An 18279-nucleotide genomic window follows, 5' to 3' on the forward strand; every position below is an offset into this window, starting at 1 on the left:
AGTGGCCCCCGCTCACTGCAACCAGAGAAAGCCCGTGTGCAGCAATGAAGACCCAATGCAGCCAAAAATAAAAAAATACATGACATAAATACATTAAAAAAAAAAAAAGAAAAGAAAAAGGGAAAGAACCCAATCTGATATAATGTATCCAAAGAGGTGTGATTTGGTGGTAAAAATCTTTCCAAAAATCCCACTGATTTTTATTATTTTTAAAATTTCACTGAGTGTGGATTACATGAGCAACCTAATGTTATCCCTTTATACCTCTAGACGAGCTCAGTGAAAACCAACTTCTGTGAAGTATGATTAAACTTGTCCTTAAGAGCTATCATCTGCACTGAGCTTTTGATTAAGCCATCTTTCCATGGCTTCTCCTCCCAAGCCCTCTGTTATAGGTCAGAGTGTCTTGGGCTCTAGCAACCCATATCCCCCATATTTTTCTAGACCTATGCCTAGAATATTGTCTGTTCTTCCCTCCAACTTTCCAGATCTTTCCTGTTCCTCAAAACTCAGCTCAATACTATGTCTATGAAGCCTTTTGGTGACCAGGCCAGTCTGAGGTTCTTTTTTCTCTTTCCTTTGAATACTTTAAGTATTATTTTCTATTCAGGTCAAATCATCTGCTGTCTTTGAAGTAGTTAGATCACGGCTTCTTTATTAATATGTTTTAATGACTTTGTTTTTTACCCATCATCTAACAAAGTATGTTGCAGATATTGCTCAACAATAGAGTTATTTAGTTTGACTGAGTACTCAGAGATGGGTTGAACTGCCTATGACACTAATATCAGAGCCAGGAGTTTCATCTTATTCATAGAGGTGGCCTGAATACTGTTTTCACTCTGCACTTTCAGTTTGGGCTAAGAGCTGTAGGATGAAACAAAGTTTACCAGCCTAATCCACAGATTGGTATGTAGTTCTGTCTTTATCCATTCAGTCTTTAATATATCAGCTGAAGGGATAATTTGGGATTACTCTCTGTTTTCAGAATTTAGTATATTCTCAGGATTTTGCTTCTAATCAGGAATAACGTCTTTGTGTTGTAAAAAGTATTAAAATATTATGTGTTATTTTATCCAAACTAGATGTCAATTATTTTATAGTATACATTTGATCCTTGATGGTACTGTGGCTGGAAAGGAAAACAAGTCCTCTTATGTAGAAATGTGGGCTATTAACAATGGAAAATGTATTTATAGGTTGTTTTTCTATCAACAGTTCATAGTCTGTCTATATTGAAGGTATTTGGTCTGTTCACCTACTGATTTTTCACTGGTAAAAGTATAAATTCACCTTTAGTCCGTGAACATTAGCATAGGGGTTGACCCATTTAACTTTTTCATCTTAAAAATCACAGAGGCTTTTCAAAATTAGCAGGGGGCATTTACACAGCAAACTAGTGGAAAATGTTATGAGCTTTCTTTAGCTGGTTTGGTTTTAGCTGCCACTTTGGAGCTTTTACACTTCTTTCCCTTTCCTACCCCATCTCCAGGAGGTAAACAAAGAAACAATTTGCATCAACTATAGAAATGCCTCTGAGATCACTGCTCTAAGAGTGCTGGGGATTTGGAGTAGAAATCCTGAAAAAGAGAAAAAGGCAAGGGAGTTTCATAGGCATGTGGTGAGAGCACAACATTGGACGTGTGAATACAAATTCTGCAAGTTTCCTCTCCTCTTGTGAAAAAAAGTCTAGGCGTGTGGAAGTTCTGTCTGGTTAAAGAGTTAGACACAGTGGCAGCTGTATAGCTTAGTTTTTCTTTCTGATTCAAATACTTCCCTGTTGGAGTGTTTAGCACCTTCAGTTCTTCTTGTCCTGCTCCTCAGCACATGTGGCACCACTGGTTGAGAGGAAGGCTGATGGCTGGCTCTGTACATGATGCTGAACGGTGCTTTATCATTTGGCCAGTCCGCTGGGCTTGAATGGAAGGGAATTTGAGTTCTCACTTCGGTGCAGACCATTAGCACATTCATCGTCTGCTGGCATCAGGTCAAGGAACACCCAAGTCAGCTTGTGAACCAAGTTTTTCCCTGGAGTAAACATAATACATATATTTGGCTAGGAGTTCAGCTGTTAAAAGATGATTTTTTTTTCTCGGTAGGATCAGGTATTTGTTCATATTTAGATAGCATCTAAGTGGAGGCAATTTAGACATTTAATCAAAGCAAAAATCTATTCTAAAAAAATAGGAAGACCTCATTATACATTCACAGATCTGTGTATTTGTGTGCTCAAGGATAATAATACTGGGAGATGTTTCAGAGAAAAGAGATGAGTAAAAATAAGAAAAAAATTTCATGGATTTGAGCCCAAGTAAACGAAACTCTATTATTTAATTATAGTATCTGCCTGTGAATATAAATGGGAGATGTAGAGCAAGAATTTTTTCCAAAGTTTGGATCATAGAAGACTTTATGACTAAAAGAGGAAATCTGTCACTAAGAGCTACAAACTAGAGGTTTGATCTTTCATAAAATGAATTGGGGAGTATAAAAAATATTTGGGAATTGAAGACTGTCCCTTTTGTATATGCTCAAGGATTTTTACATCTAAAGTGAATGAAAACTGCATAATGTGGAAAATATGTCAGTGTCCTTCAAATTTGCCCCTCTGTGATAGCATGGTTAGGTGGGAAAAAACTCACTGATACACAGTGGAAAAGGACATGCTAGCTTTTACAATTTCCTGTAGGGAACTTCTTGTGGGCCAGTGCCTGCAATAATATCCATGGTTGGGCCACTTATTTGCTATCAGTTGCTACTTTTGGCACATGGGTACATTTAAACCCCGGAGTCTTGGTTAAATTCCAATGTAGATGAGTGATGATATTCCATCTGCCATGTTCTTTTTTTGCCTTCCTTAAGGAAATGAAGCATAACTGCATTCCCAAGCAGACTGTTCATATACTACAGATAAAAATTAATATTTTTATTCCTGATTGTGTGGTTCAGTGTCATCAGACCTCAGTTCTAGGCTCAACTCTGTCACTGACTCACTCATGACCATGTGCGAGTTAATTTCATCTCTCTGAAATGAATTTTCTATAAAAGGTGAACAAGAGCCTAGGTAATTGTTAAGCCTACTTAAAATTGTAACAGATTATGAATGGTTGTTAGTCCACATTCTTGATAAATGAAATAAGAGGAAAATTTTGTCCAGACTTCAAAAAGTTTTCAGATTTCTATTCACTTTAATGTATTAGAAAACATTCTCTTAAACATTATCTTTAAAGTTGTCTATCCAAAAAAGTATACATCAAATGACAGAAATATTGGTGTTTCAAATCAGAGTGATGTATTTTTTCCCCCTGTCTAATTCCAGTTCACATCTCAGTTATCATTTTAGTGGAGGTATGAATGTGTATGTAGTTCTAAGTGGGGGAAAACAGGAGCATTTGGGGAGGAAACAGGACAGTATCTCACATAGCTACATTTATTCTGATGTTTAGATTTGCCAAATCCCACATTTTTGCAGAAATATTCAGTAGGACATGATTCATGACTCCTTTCACTCAAACTGGTAATATGATGACACCATCAGACTGTGATAAATTATGTAATTTGATGTCATACCTGAAGCAACCACTAAAAAAGCTGTACAAAGAGACATTATAGATAAATCAAAATTGAATTATAAAAAATGTTGAAGGAAGGAAAGAAAAAGAAAACAGAGAAATGAAAAACAGACAACAAAAAATAAAATTACTGGCTTCAGGCCTAACATATGAATAATTACATTAAACGTAAATGGTCTAAATACAGCAATTAAAAGACAGATTGTTAGAGTGTATTAAAAAAATAGCACACAACTACAATGCTGTATCTTTATAAATTCTCTTTGAATATAATGATGTTGGCAGGTTGAAAGTAAAGATTGGATAAAAATGTATCATGCAAACATTAATAAAAAGTAAGCAGGAGTTGCTATATTAATATCAGATACAGTAGACTTTGGAGCAAAGAAAATTACTAGTGACAGAGGAGGATATTATATAATGATAAAAGAGTTGCTCCATCAAAAAGGCACAGCAATATAAATGTGTGTACACTAAATTACTGAGTTGCAAAAAATGACATATTTGAAAAAAGAAAGACACATTTATAAATATAGTTGAAGACTTCAACACCCCTACCTCATGAATTGATAGAAAACTAGATAGAAGATCAGCAAGAATATAGAAAACTCAACATCAGTAACCAACAGACTCTAATTGGTACTCACAGAACACTCCACCCCACAGCAACAGAACACATATCTAACCATGGAACATATAACATGATAGACCATATCCTGGGTCAGAAAGCAAGTCTCAACAAATTTTAAAGAATTTAAATCATAAAGAATGTATTCTTTGACTACCATGGAATCAAATTAGAAATCAATAATGGATAACATGTAAATCTCTGAACACTTGGAAATTCAGTAACATACATTATATATATCTATGGGTCACAAAAGAAGTCTCAAAGAACATAAAAAATACATTGAACGGAATGAAAATAAAAAATACAACATCAAAATTTGTGGGTCACAGGTAAAGAAATGCTGAGAGGCATGTTTGTAGCATTAAATGCATACATTAGAAAGAAGTAAAAGTCTCTAATCAATAATCTTACCTCACACTTCAAGAATCTAGAAAAAGAAGAGCTGAATATACCCAAAGCAAGCAGAAGGAAGGAAATAATAATGTTAAGAACAAAAGTTAGTAAAATTGAAAACAAAAATAATCAACAAAAAAAGCCGAGTTATTTGAAAAGACTGATAAAGTAGACAAACCTCTAGCAAGACTGACAAAGAAAAAACAGATAAGACACAAATTACCAGTGTGAAGAATGAAAAGTGTATCACTGCAGACCCTGCAGACATTAAAGGGATAATAGGGGATACTAGAAACAATTCTACACACATAAATGACAACTTAGATGAGATGGACCAACTCCTCAAATGACACTACCACAACTCACTCAATATTAAATAGATAATTTGAATAGCCCTATAACTATTAAGGAAATTGAACAAGTAATTTTAACATTTCAAAAGAAAACTCCACTCCCAGATGGCTTCACTAGAGAATTCTAGCAAACATTTAAAGAAGTAACATCAGTTCTACACAATCATTTTCAGAAACCCATTCATTTTATGAAAGTGGTATTACCCAGATACCAAAACCTGATAAAGATAGTACAGAAAAGAAAACTAGAGATAAATATCCCTCATGAACACGGACACAAAGATCCTTAACAAAATATTAGCAAATAGAATTCAGCAATATATAAAATAACATATATACCATGACCAAGTAGGGTTTATTCCAGGGATCAAGGTTTGTTCAGTACTTGCAAAACTGTTGGGCAATTCACCATGTTAACAGGCTGAAGAAGAAATATCACATGATCCTATCAATTCATGCCGAAAAAGCACTTGACAAAATTCAACACCCATTTAGGATAAAAATTCTCAGAAAAATAAGAACAGAGAACTTCCTCAACTTGATATAAAGCATCTGAAGAAAACTGCATAAATTCTGTAACTAACATTACTCTTAATGATGAAAGACAATTAGTTCTCTTCAGATCAGGAACAAGGTCAAGAATGTTTGCACTCACCAATTTTATTTAATACTGTGCTAGAATTTCCAGCCAGTAAAAAAAGACAAGAGAAGGAAATTAAAAGCATAGAGATCAGAATCGAAGAAATAAAATTGTCCCTATTTGCAGTGACATGATTGTTTACGTAGAAAATCCCAGGGAACTTAAAAAAAAAAAAAACCTTTCAAGATTAATAGGTGAGTTCAGCAAAGTAGTAGGATATAAGATAAACATACAAAAATCAACTATATTTCTATGTAATAACAGTGAACAACTGGACACCAAAGATAAAGACACAATACCATTTATAATCACTCAAAAATTTAAATGCTTAGGTATAAATCTAACAAAACATGTATAGGACTTGTATGATGAAAGCCACACAGTACTGATGGAAAATCTAAGTAAATAGATATACCATGTTAATGGATTGGAAGACTCACCATAACAAACATATCAATTCTCTCCAAACTGATACACAAGTTTAACACAATTTCTATCAAAATTCCAGCAAGATTTTTTTTGTAGATATAGACCACATTATTCTAAAAATTTTATAGAAAGGCAAATGAATCAGAATAGTTAGAAGAATTTTTAAATAGAAGAATAAAGTGGGAAGAATTAATATACCCAATTTCAGGATTTATCATATAGCTACTGTAATCAAGACTATGTGATCTTGGCAGAGGGATACAAGTATATATCAGTGGAATACAACGGAGAACCCAGAAATTGGCCCACACAAATGTAAATTGATTTTTGACAAAGGTGCAAAACCAATTCAATGGAGGAACCATAGCCTTCTCAACAAATGGCACTGGAGCAGTTGAACATCCATAAAGAAAAAAATGAACCTTGACCTAAGTCTTACAACTTATACAAAAATTAACTCAAAGTATATAGAGAACTTAAATGTAAAATTTAAAAATAAAATTTTTATGAAAAAAATGGAAAATCTTGTTATAAAGCAGAAACTAACACACCATTGTAAAGCAATTATACTCCAATAAAGATGTTAAAAAAAAAAAGGAAAATCTTCAGGACCCAGGGCTAGGTAAAGCATTGTTAGACTTTATACCAAAAGCATGATTCATGGGCTTCCCTGGTGGCGCAGTGGTTAAGAATCTGCCTGCCAGTGCAGGGGACACGGGTTCGAGCCCTGGTCTGGGAAGATCCCACATGCCGCGGAGCAACTAGGCCCGCGAGCCACAACTACTGAGCCTGCGCGTCTGGAGCCTGTGCTCCCAACAAGAGAGGCCGCGATAGTGAGAGAGGCCCGCGCACCGCGATGAAGAGTGGCCCATGAAGAGTGGCCCCCGCTTGCCGCAACTAGAGAAAGCCCTCGCACAGAAACGAAGACCCAACACAGCCAAAATAAATAAATAAATAAATTTAAAAAAAAGCATGATTCATAAAATAAAAAATTGATAAATCGGACTTGAGCAGAATTGAAAACTTTTGCTCCATGAAAGACCCTGTTAAGAAGATGAAAAGACAAGCTACAGACTGGGAGAAAATATTTGCAAACTATATATTTGGACTTGTATTAAGGATTGGTATTAAGAGTGTAATCTTTCAAAACTCTAAAATAAAAAATGAAACAATCCAATCAGAAAATAAACAAAAAACATGAAGAAACATTTCATGGGAAAGGATATATACAGATATCATCTAAGCACATGAAAAGATGTTTGACATCATTAACCATTAGAGAAAAGCAGAATGGGCTACAATAAGAAATAGTGACAACACCAAATGCTGACAAGGATTGCAGAAACTGGCTCACTCATGCATTGCTAATGGGGATGTAAAATGGTACAACCATTTTGCAAAACAGTTTGACAGGTTTTTAAAGAAAACTTTACATACAACCACCATAAAACCCAGCAATTGCTCTCCTGGGCATTTATCTCAGAGAAAGGAAAACTTATGCTCACACAAAAACATGTATACAAATGTTTATAGCAGCTTTACTTATTATAATAACCTCAAACTAGAAAGAAAGCAGTGCCCTTCAATGAGCGAATGGTTAAATTATCCAGACCATAGAACACTATTCAGCAATATGACTGAACGAACTGTTGATACACACACCAACCTGGATGAATCTCCAGAGAATTGTGTTGCTCCTATGATTTTGTTTGTATAATATTCTTGAAATAACAAAATTATAGAATTTGTACATTAGTGGTTTCCAGGGTTTAAGAAGGAGATAGGATGGGAGGGCTATAAAAAGGCAATCTGAGGGACTCTTATGGTGATGGAAATGTTCTGTATCTTAACTATCAATGTCAATATCTTGGTTTTGATATTGTACTATAACGTTGCAAGATGTTACCATTGGGGGAAACAGGGTAAAAGATACAGGGGATTTCTCTGTATTACTTCTGACAAATGCATGAAAATTTACAATGATGTCAAACTAAAATATTTGATTAAAGAAAAACACAACCTTCTAATGGCTTCTAGCTTAAAATTCAAAGCCTTTCCTTGGCCTTTTCCAACATCATTCATGTCCTGCTTGTCTCCCCCTGACATGTCATGCTACAGCCACAGTGGCCTTTTTGCTGTTCCTCCTGCACATGCTCAGCAGGCTGTCACCACAGGACCTTTGTGCTTGCTATTCCCTCGGCCTGGAAAGTTCCTCCATCTGGCTTACTCTCTTTATCCTGGTCTCTGCTCAAATGTCACCTTATCAGAGAGGATTTTTCTTTGAATAGTCTCTCTAAAGTAACACCCCTGTCACAATCTATTCCCTTACTTGGATTTATTTGTCTTCTCTCATTAGAAACAGGTTTGATGCTTTTAAAAATTCCAAGTTTTTAGGATAGGAACCTTAAGTCCCCTACTATGCCTACTCTTTTCTATGTTTTCTTCTGGGATTTGGAGCATTTGATTTTCAAAAACAAACCAAATGAGCTGATTCATTCTATTTTCTTTCCTTCTGCTGATGCTTCTATAAATTTCTAGATGGAATTTAAGAGTTCTGTGGTAGTGGATGTTGTGTATTCTGTCAGGTTCAGTTTGTCACAATCTTCTGGCATTTCCCCAAACAGCTAAGATTTGAGAGTCAACTTCCTCACACCGTGAATCTGCCTCTAAGTGACTTAGCTTTAATTCTCTTCTAGGCTTGTTAATCAGTTCACAGTGTAAAGACACACTTTAAGAGGATCCTTGGAAGTCTTGGACAAGCTTCCCCGCATGTGGCAGGTATGTGTCTACACACTGAGTGTGCAAGAAATGTAACTTGTTTTATTCGTCTATAGTTAAATCTAAATTATATTTTAACCCTTCATTTAACCATGTGGACTCAATTTGAGGTTGCATCCTAATTCTAGGTAAGGTTATGAGGGCGAGGGGTGACATATCTGCTCCTAGGCTGTCATCTCTCTATGAGTCATGTTTGTCCTCTCATCCTTTGTCAGTACTTGTGAGCCATTGCTGAGGCACACTTTGCTCTTCCTTTGAGGGTCTTCTCTCCTTCTCTTGGCTTCTTCCAGATACTTCCTGGGCACATGAGGGCTTCCTGCTAAACTGGAAGAAACTCTCTGGGGTGGCATAAAGCTCTTTGCTCCTTGCATGCCACTCTGAAGCACGTGGTCCTTGTTCTGTTGCTTCTGAGTCATGCTATTGTGGGAGGTCCTTGGCAAAGCTGGTCAGGTCCATCTACCTGGACAAATCACTTGGTCATTTCCAAGATCCAGACTCCATCCAAGAAAGAAAATCCTTTCCACCCTCCATTATCTCCCACCAACATATTTGGGATTTCTCTCTGTAACAGTACTTCGAACAAGCACAACTTAGGCAATCGTTTACTTTTTTTCTTGTTGTTTCTTTAAAATGAATTGGGGAATGAAGGTGGGTATTCCCATGCCTCTGGATGAAATTTAGGTCTCAGGTAGGCTCCATACCTAATAGGGAGTACCCTGAGATTAAAAAAAAAATTCTATCCACACTTTAAATCACAGACATTCAGAAATTAGAATGTCTAATCTCAGACCATAATTGTAGCTTCAAAGTTCATTTAATATCAAATCATCTCTCCTCCTCTCTCTGAGGCCCATTTTTTGGATTGGGCTATTGCAGTGGGAGAGGGTGTGTTGTTTTCCTTCTCTATCTGTCACCTCCTCCCCCATTTGCTAGCTGCTATTGCTAAATCCTTAGGGGTTGGAACATGGGAAGGAAAGGGAAAAGAGTGGCTTAGGGTTGTTTCTTACATGAACTGGTGCTATGTTAAGGTGGCTCCAGCTTTCTGGGCCTGGCAGATGCTTAAAACTGATAGTCACTTGGCCACTTTGGGGGGACTTTGGTTTCTTCCCTTGCTGGACCCATTTGTCTTCAACTCTCCTGACTTGGACAAGGCTTCTCCTTCAGCTGTCCACTTCCCACTCAGCTCCTAGTTTTCAGCTAATCCATCCCACATGAACTCATATTTAGTGTATCAAGAATACTTCCCGATGGTCATCTTGGGCTTCAGTCTGGCTGTCTCATCCCTGGCCCACACCAGCTTTGTGAAAACATGCATCTCATGAACCTCCAAGGGCAGGAGGGGTTGAGGGTACTTCTAAAATTCCAGAGCTGCTCCTAGCCTTACCCTCTTGTCCTCCCGATTTCCAAGGTGGGAGCCAGTCTGCAGTCCGTTGGGTTTCCCAAAGTCCAGGCTGTCTAAACTATTCCTTTGAAGCCTCTCTAAAGATTTGAGAGAGAAAATAGGCCCTTCCATCCCTCTTGCTTGGGGTGAGGTGGGACTTGCCATAGGGCAACAGCTCAATCCAAGAACCATTTCATAATGCTTTTCCTCACCTCTATCCTTTTGATCCTTTACATTCTCTGGTTGGCTTTTAGAACCATCCATCCAGTTCTTATGATTTTTTTTTTTTTAATCTGGATTTTGATCTAGCCCTTTACTTTGGGATTTCATGCCTGTTCAATGAAGGTGCCTCAGTTGAATCTTCCAGTCTAATATCTGGTCATTCCAGCCCCACTAGGAGGAGTTAGGGTGGTGGGGAGAGGGTAAAGTTTCAGTCACCCACCCCCAACTTGGCATCTAGATTCACTAATGTCCGTACATGCCTTGACTACCTTATTCTCCACTCAGAGGTATCTAAATCTGCTCTTAGCTTAGTAAATAAATAGGAGGGTCTCTTCTAAGTCTGTTTCCAATGCATGAGAATCATTCTAATTTCTCAGAGCGTCTTAGGCTTTTGAAACTCGAAAACCAATAATTGACATTCCTCCTTCCCCCATGCTTCCCTGCTCTGCCAACAATTTTCTTATGAAAATTGAGTGTAGAGTATAGCAACTTGGCTGACTGAATGGAGAAAGAAGCAAGATTCAAGGAAATGAAATAAAATACTTCAAATATTATACCCTATATGATAAAAAATATTGACTGCCCTCTTTTGAGTATCTATGATGTGATTTTTAACCCTTATAATGGCGCTGCATCCTTTATATTAAGGATTTGACATTTGAGGAAACCAGGTATATTAGTTTGCTAGGGCTGCTGTAACAAAGTACTACAAATGGGGTGGCTTAAACAATAGAAATGTATTGTCTCACAGTTCTGGAGAATAGGAGTCTGAAATCAAGGTGTTGGCAGGGTTGGTTCTTTCTGAGGGCTGTGAAGGAAGGATCTGCTCTGGGCCCCTCTCCTTGGCTTGTGGATGGCATCCTCTCCGTGTCTCTTCACACCATCTTTCCTCTCTGAGTGTCTGCTCTATGTTCAAGTTTCCCTTTTTTCTACATACACCAGTTATATAGGAATAGGGCCCACACTAATGACCTCATCTTAACATAACTAATTATATCTGCAATGACCCTATTTTTAAATGTCACACTCTGAGATACTGGGAGTTAGGACTTCAACATGTGAATTTGGGGATGGGACACAATTCAACCCATAACACCAGGGTTCAAAGAGGCTCAATAACTTGAACGTCACACAGACCTTGAAATGCCATTGTGGGGATTCCACACCATGATAGTGTGATTTTAAAGTTCGTTCTTTCTGCTGTACTGCACTTCATCTCAGGTGACTCTTGCATGCAGCCCTGTGCAATGAGGAGAATGCTGTTACTCCTTTAAACAACCAAACCAGACTGGCTGGGGCATGGATCCACACAGCAAAGGAGTTCAGACTTAGACATAGATCATACTATCACAAGAACTCAGAATAACATCTTAACACAAAGGAGGAACAGGAACGTGTTTGTGGAGAGGTTCAATCTAATACCATCATACCATAGGCTAGAAAATGAAGTTATACCTGGACTAGAGCTATAGATTATGAAGAATTCAACTGGCTCTGAAACTACTAAAGTGGTGTCAATGTGAGTTCAGTGATGTTATTCCTATGGCCTGTGGTTTGCATTTTTGGTGTTCTTGACCTGTATTCATATCTAAATATGCTGTGTGTACATGGTCTACTCTATGTAGAGCATATTTAAACAATGTGTAATAAAACAAAATATTTAAATAATACAAAAGAAAAAGAATAAAATGTTTGCTATAAAGTTCCTGCAGGCATTTACTGGATAATGGTAATGATAGTTTTACTAAAAAAAGGATAAAATATGTTCAGCTTCAATGAAGATTATATTTAGGAGAATTATCAGATTATTTTGGATATTTTCCTCATAAAAGCAATTCTTTAGTGCATCCTATGTGGAAGATAGAAATTGTAATAGTGATTTGGAAACGTGGCTTCATGCATATGAACATAATTTGAGTCTTGTAGTATTTAGCACTGTTTTATTCCAGATGGCAAAACATTTTTATTATTCCTTTCAGTTAGTGCTTGAAATATATACCTATGGAAATAAGTCCATTATAAGATTTTTCTTGCCAAAACTCTAATAGATGCTCACTTACTGAGAAATATGTGTACTGAGAAATATTTAAGAAAAATACACTTTAATGAAGCTGCACTAATGATATTTATTTAGCTAATTGTGTACAGGAATCTAAACATGATTTCAAGTAAAGTAGACTGTTGGCCATGTAAATAAACCCGGCACAGGTATGCAGAATTTTAAGAGAATTAGATAGCAGATTTAATGAAAATTAGAGTAAGCCTCAAAGAAATATTTTATTATAAATTAGATTTCCCATTATAAAACAAATACAGCCACATAGCAAAAATATTTTAAAATAAGGGTAAAAAATTACTAACAATACTAATGACCAAAAGCAATAACAGTAATCTTTTGGTATATTTACTTCTCTTCCATTTTCATTCATTTGTTCAACTAAGGATTACTGAGCACTTAATGCAGGCACTTGGGGGATAAAGATGGCTAGGACAGGGTTTCTGCCTTGAAGGAGATTTTAATTTATCAGGGGAAACACATCACGGATGAGTCCTTATAATAGGTCATAAGTATAATACTGGAGGAGAGTGGGCCAAAGAACTTGCTATCAACTCTGTTGTCAGGTCCGGGAAGACTTTAACATGTAAGTTGGGACAGAAACATTAGAAGAAATCTGTTAGCCAGAAAAGAGAAGAAAATACACTTAAGTTAGAGGAAAGAACATCTGCTGAAATAACATCATAAGGAACTGTAAATAATGCAGCACCTCTGGAACCACAGAAAATGAGGTTGGAGAAGTAGGTGGAGGTGATATCATGGAAGGATTTGTACCAATTATACTGCTGGCAAGAAAGATTTTCAAGTAGGGAAGGGATATGTTTAGAATTTCATTTTAGAAAAATTGTTTATCAGCAATATGATTGGATGGACAGCTTAGAAACTGCAGCCCTCAGGAGCTAAGGGTTTGGTAAGGAGTGAGATATACCAAGAAGGTGAAATAAAGCTTAAATAAAAACCTCTTGGCTGGCATGGGCCTCTAGCAGTATTTTGGTGGAGACTGTAAAACGTGTTCTTGTGGTCCTGTGTGTTTATAAAATTTGCCAAGAGTATGAGTTTTTAACTTCAGTTTGTTATGAGTGCTTCCTCTTTCTATAATATTTACTACCCCTCTGTTATGCTTCTCTTAATGTTGGGTAGCATTGGTAACACACATTTTGTACCCACAATTTTACCTTCTTTTTCTTTAAAGAGCCCCCAAATTGTATAAGCTTAGGCCTCACTTTTCAGATCTAGTCCCAAGATGATATTGAAGGAGTCCAGAAGAGGGATGGCAGATTCTTAAACCAAGATTGTAGCTGTAGACATGAAGTAGAAAAAGATGTGGAAGCCTAAGGGGGAGGAATTACTGGCTCTGTTGGTGTGAGGGAAAGGATAGTGTCAAGATTTCTCCCTTCTATAACTTGATGAATAGTAAGGCTGTTAACAGAAAAAAAAAAAGCTAGAGTCAGGTCACTGTTGAAGGTAACAGTTTATTGAACATCTTTATGTGTATGTATGTTTTCACATTTTTGGATTTACAAAAGTTGATTTACTATATCAAAGTGTGTAAGTATTTTAATGCGTTTTGTTTTCTGTTACCAAATTGCTTTCCAGATAGACTGTGCCACTTAACACTGCTGTAGTTAGTGTAGACGTGGGTTTTCTTGTCTACACTTCCACTAGCATTGAACATTATAATTTTAATTTTTTTAAACTAAATTATTGGGTAAAATCAGTACCTCCTTTTCATTTTTCTATAAGGTGAGATAAATGTGATCTGTTATTGTGAGCTCTCCATAGGAATCTGTTTTTCAGGGGTAGTTATTGTGGTTTTTTCCTGATAGTGATTTAGGAAGCATTAGGAGGTAGTCCTAAGTCTTTTATGAGAGCAGTCATTACTATACACTCTAAATGCATGCATACATATCTATATTATAAAAGCTAGAAATATATGTGGCTAAAACAATTTTGTAGATGAGATTGTTTTAGACCAGGTGTCAGCAAACTTTTTCTTATAAGGACCAGATAGTAAATATTTTAGGCTTTGTAGGCTAGTAGGTGAAATTGAGGATATTATGTAAGTACTTCAAGAGAGGAAAAAAATTTCCACAAAATTTTTATTGACATAGTTCAAAATATAATAGTAATAATTGAGTAAATTTTTAATAATAGAAGTCTTATAATGAGAAAAATTGAATTCTTTTTTGGGAGGGGAGACATTTCACTTAATTGTAGTTTAGTGTTAATGTTCTCTATCATCAAATTGATTATAAATTTTCATTCATTAAACCATTCTTATTTCATAGGTAGTTGAGCTGGATTTGGATCACAGGCCATACTCCTGGTTTAGACAATGATATTTATGTCATTTTCCTGTTAAAATATTTGGTTTGATAATAAGTTTCATTTCTGTTGCATACTTTATTTGAACCTCTGGCAATCTACAACTTGCAAAACACTCATCAAAATGCATGCGTGTGTGTGTGTGTGTGTGTGTGTTACATGTATGTGATGTGGACCATTTTATTCTTTATAGCCAATGGAATTTAGGATATATTTGGGGTAGCAGTACTTTTACAATGAAGCATTTTGTCTGTTTAGATTAAGAGACCAGAGAAGTGAAACAGGAAACTAGACTTGGCAGGTACAAATTTGGTCTGTCGGTATATGTATTGGAATGATTTTGAATGTTCCCTGTTGTTGACTTTGAGTTGACTATAATTGGTTCTGTTCATTAACGTCTACTTCTAACCATTGAGGGTTTGTGCTTTGGCTTTAGCTTTGCTCTTGCTCAGCTACTCTCTAAAAAGTCTTATTTCTTCTTCTACCTCCCTCAAAAACTTGATGTCTTGAAATTTTTTTTTTTTTTTAAGCTGTGTTGGATCTTCGTTTCTGTGCAAGGGCTTTCTCTAGTTGCGGCAAGCGGGGGCCACTCTTCATCGCGGTGCGCGGGCCTCTCACTATCGCGGCCTCTCTTGTTGCGGAGCACAGGCTCCAGACGCGCAGGCTCAGTAGTTGTGGCTCACGGGCCCAGTTGCTCCGTGGCATGTGGGATCTTCCCAGACCAGGGCTCGAACCCGTGTCCCCTGCATTGGCAGGCAGATTCTCAACCACTGTGCCACCAGGGAAGCCCTGAAATATTTTTTTATAATTCACATTTCATTTGCTAAGGATTCTTGTGGCAGCACCACCCAGTTCCTATGGTTTCAAGAAAGTAAAGGAGGAGGAAGGAAGAAAAGAAACAAAATAGAAAGACATGAAAATTTAAAAAGCTAATAAGCAGATCATTTCGCCCACTTTAGAGATTGGGATATCCACCTCAAAAGTTTCAACGGGAATTTGATTCCTAAATCTAAGACCAATTTTCCCTTAAACTCTTAATGAGTAGTTTGAGGAGTCAGTAAAAACTTCGGTAAGTTTAGTTACTTTCACAAATATGCTGAGTTATGGATTGGATTTAAGAACTGACAGTTGGACTCCAAGTTTATGTTTTATCTTTTTAGTCAATATGAGTGCACAGAATTAGTATCTTTCTAATGCATATTCAAAGATAATTCAAATGGATGAACTCAATATGAAAACCTCATATTAAAAAATCTAGAAAACTTTTCTTACATTATGAGTGCATAGAATATTTTGATTTAATATTTTGTTTAGTGGAGAAATATGCTGTACCTATTTATACAACACACACAAGCTATGTGTAATTTTTAGAGATAACGTATTATTAGATTACAATTTATATGTTTCTGAGAGTCAGCACAGGAGAAAATTCCATCAGAATTAAATTTTGGAATTACTTTCTTCTCTTATTTATTTCCATAGGCTCTTTGGAAAACAAGGTTCCAAATGTGTATTTCCACAGTCTTCCTGCCAGTGGCTACCTCAGCACACTCTTCTCAACAATGATCTTGTTTTTTAGCTGCTGACATATGTGACAATTTTAAAAATTTTGTTTAATTTCACATTGTCTTTATACTTTAGATGCAGAAGGGCTTTGATTTTTTAGAAGATGGTTACTAACAGTTTTATAATTCCAAAACCAAATTTGCTCCAAACATTATTCTTTTGTATTGTTTCTGAATTCTTCAATTATTGTTAATTACCAGTTGTACTCACTGTGTCTTAAAATAAGATCCTTTTAATAGATATTTATAATCACAATTATTGACAAATATCTGATATTTATTATTTAAAAAACATTTGTTCCCCCAGAAAAGAAGTCAATTATTTCACCAGAGGCAAAACTAAGCTTCAGGGCCCTTCACTCCTATGAGTTCTTTCCCAAGTTCAGAGACCCTGTAGGCAATGTGTTCAAATAATCATATATTTTGTAAAGTTTGCAATCTAAGCTATTTTACCTGCAATCGTTTATGACCAGTGCCTTCACTGTAACCTCCCTCCCCATTCCTTTTCTGTTTTGCAGTGGCATTGGAGAGGCCATGACTTTGTTTTGGTGGAGGTGGTGGGGAGTCACGCTGGGGATACAGTGATTTTAAATTAGGTGGGATATAGGTATGTTCTTTGCAAACTTCCATGTATAGTGGTGGAGCCATTGATGATGTTCCACTTTGCCAGTTTACTAGAGCCTCGTGACACACAGGTGAGGAGCCAGAGGCCGTATTGTCCTATGGATACGTCCCTTCAGTGCCGATACCTAATGCAACTAGTTTTGAAACATACAGAGCCAGGAGCTACTCTGTGGAAAACTTTCTTGTTATTAGATGTATAATGTTATAAATAGAGGCTATGGTTTGTATCAATGCCCAGTCACAATAGAAGTTCTCTCCTGTTAGGAATTTAATGACTAATGCAGTTCATGCTATTATTAATGCATCATGTCATTTTTTCTTTTTTGATGAATATTACATAAATAGACTTTCTCAAATATCTGTGTGTTTAGGGCAGAAACTTGTAGCAGTAATGCAGGCAGCAAGTATCTTGTGTTGTGCAGTTGCATGTTTTCTGAATCCCAACTGTGAATAGTTAAAAAAACAATTTGAGTAAACATACTAGATAAAAGAATGGATTATCTTTCCATTTTCTCTATAGAAAGTGATATTTACAAAGAGGCAATCAGAGAGTATGTAGCCAACAACTGTAGGGGAAAAGTATTAGAGAGGTGTGGTTGGGGAGCTAGTTAAGATGAATCTTATGTTTTTTTCCCAGATTTTGTGATGTTTATGATATTTCTCAGCATTTTAAAGTAATAATTTGTTGGGATTTTTCCACTGTAAATAAATATTCACTTTCATGTTAAATTAAACATTTTAATTTGTATTCTCTTCTAAAATTGCATAAGCTCTCAGTCCCCACAAAACCTGGATCCACAGAAGAGTTATTAAATATTTAGATACCATGAAGTTAAGGGTTACTCTTAGCCCAGCATAGAGCCTACTATGTATTTGTCACTCATTGTGTTTTTGGAGTTGAATGAGTCTCCATAATAACAATTAGTTATTTTTGTTCAGTGATGACTGGTACTTTATATGGACATTAAGTAATATCTGTAATATTGTAGCTAAGAAGAGTTTCTATAAGTTGTAAATTGTAGCAAAGAAGAGTTTCTACCTTCTCAGGGTCTTGAAGTGATGAAATCATTCATCTATAGAGCATTTTTTTTATGGGTGAAAAACTTAACCAGGAATTTGATATACGAAAATAATATTTACTTTATCATTTCCTGCAACCACCTTTTCTGGTGTAAGTTGTCAAAAGAAAAAGGAAGGATGGAGGTGGGGGAGAGAAAGAGAGTGAGAGAGATGGGGAAAGGAAGAGAGAGATGAGGAGAGGGAGATGGGGAGAGAGAGAAGGAAAGAGAAAGCCGACTTTTTGGTGGGAT

The sequence above is a fragment of the Balaenoptera acutorostrata genome, chromosome 11 (genome assembly GCF_949987535.1).
Source record: "Balaenoptera acutorostrata chromosome 11, mBalAcu1.1, whole genome shotgun sequence".
In the NCBI taxonomy this organism is placed as follows: Eukaryota; Metazoa; Chordata; class Mammalia; order Artiodactyla; family Balaenopteridae; genus Balaenoptera; species Balaenoptera acutorostrata.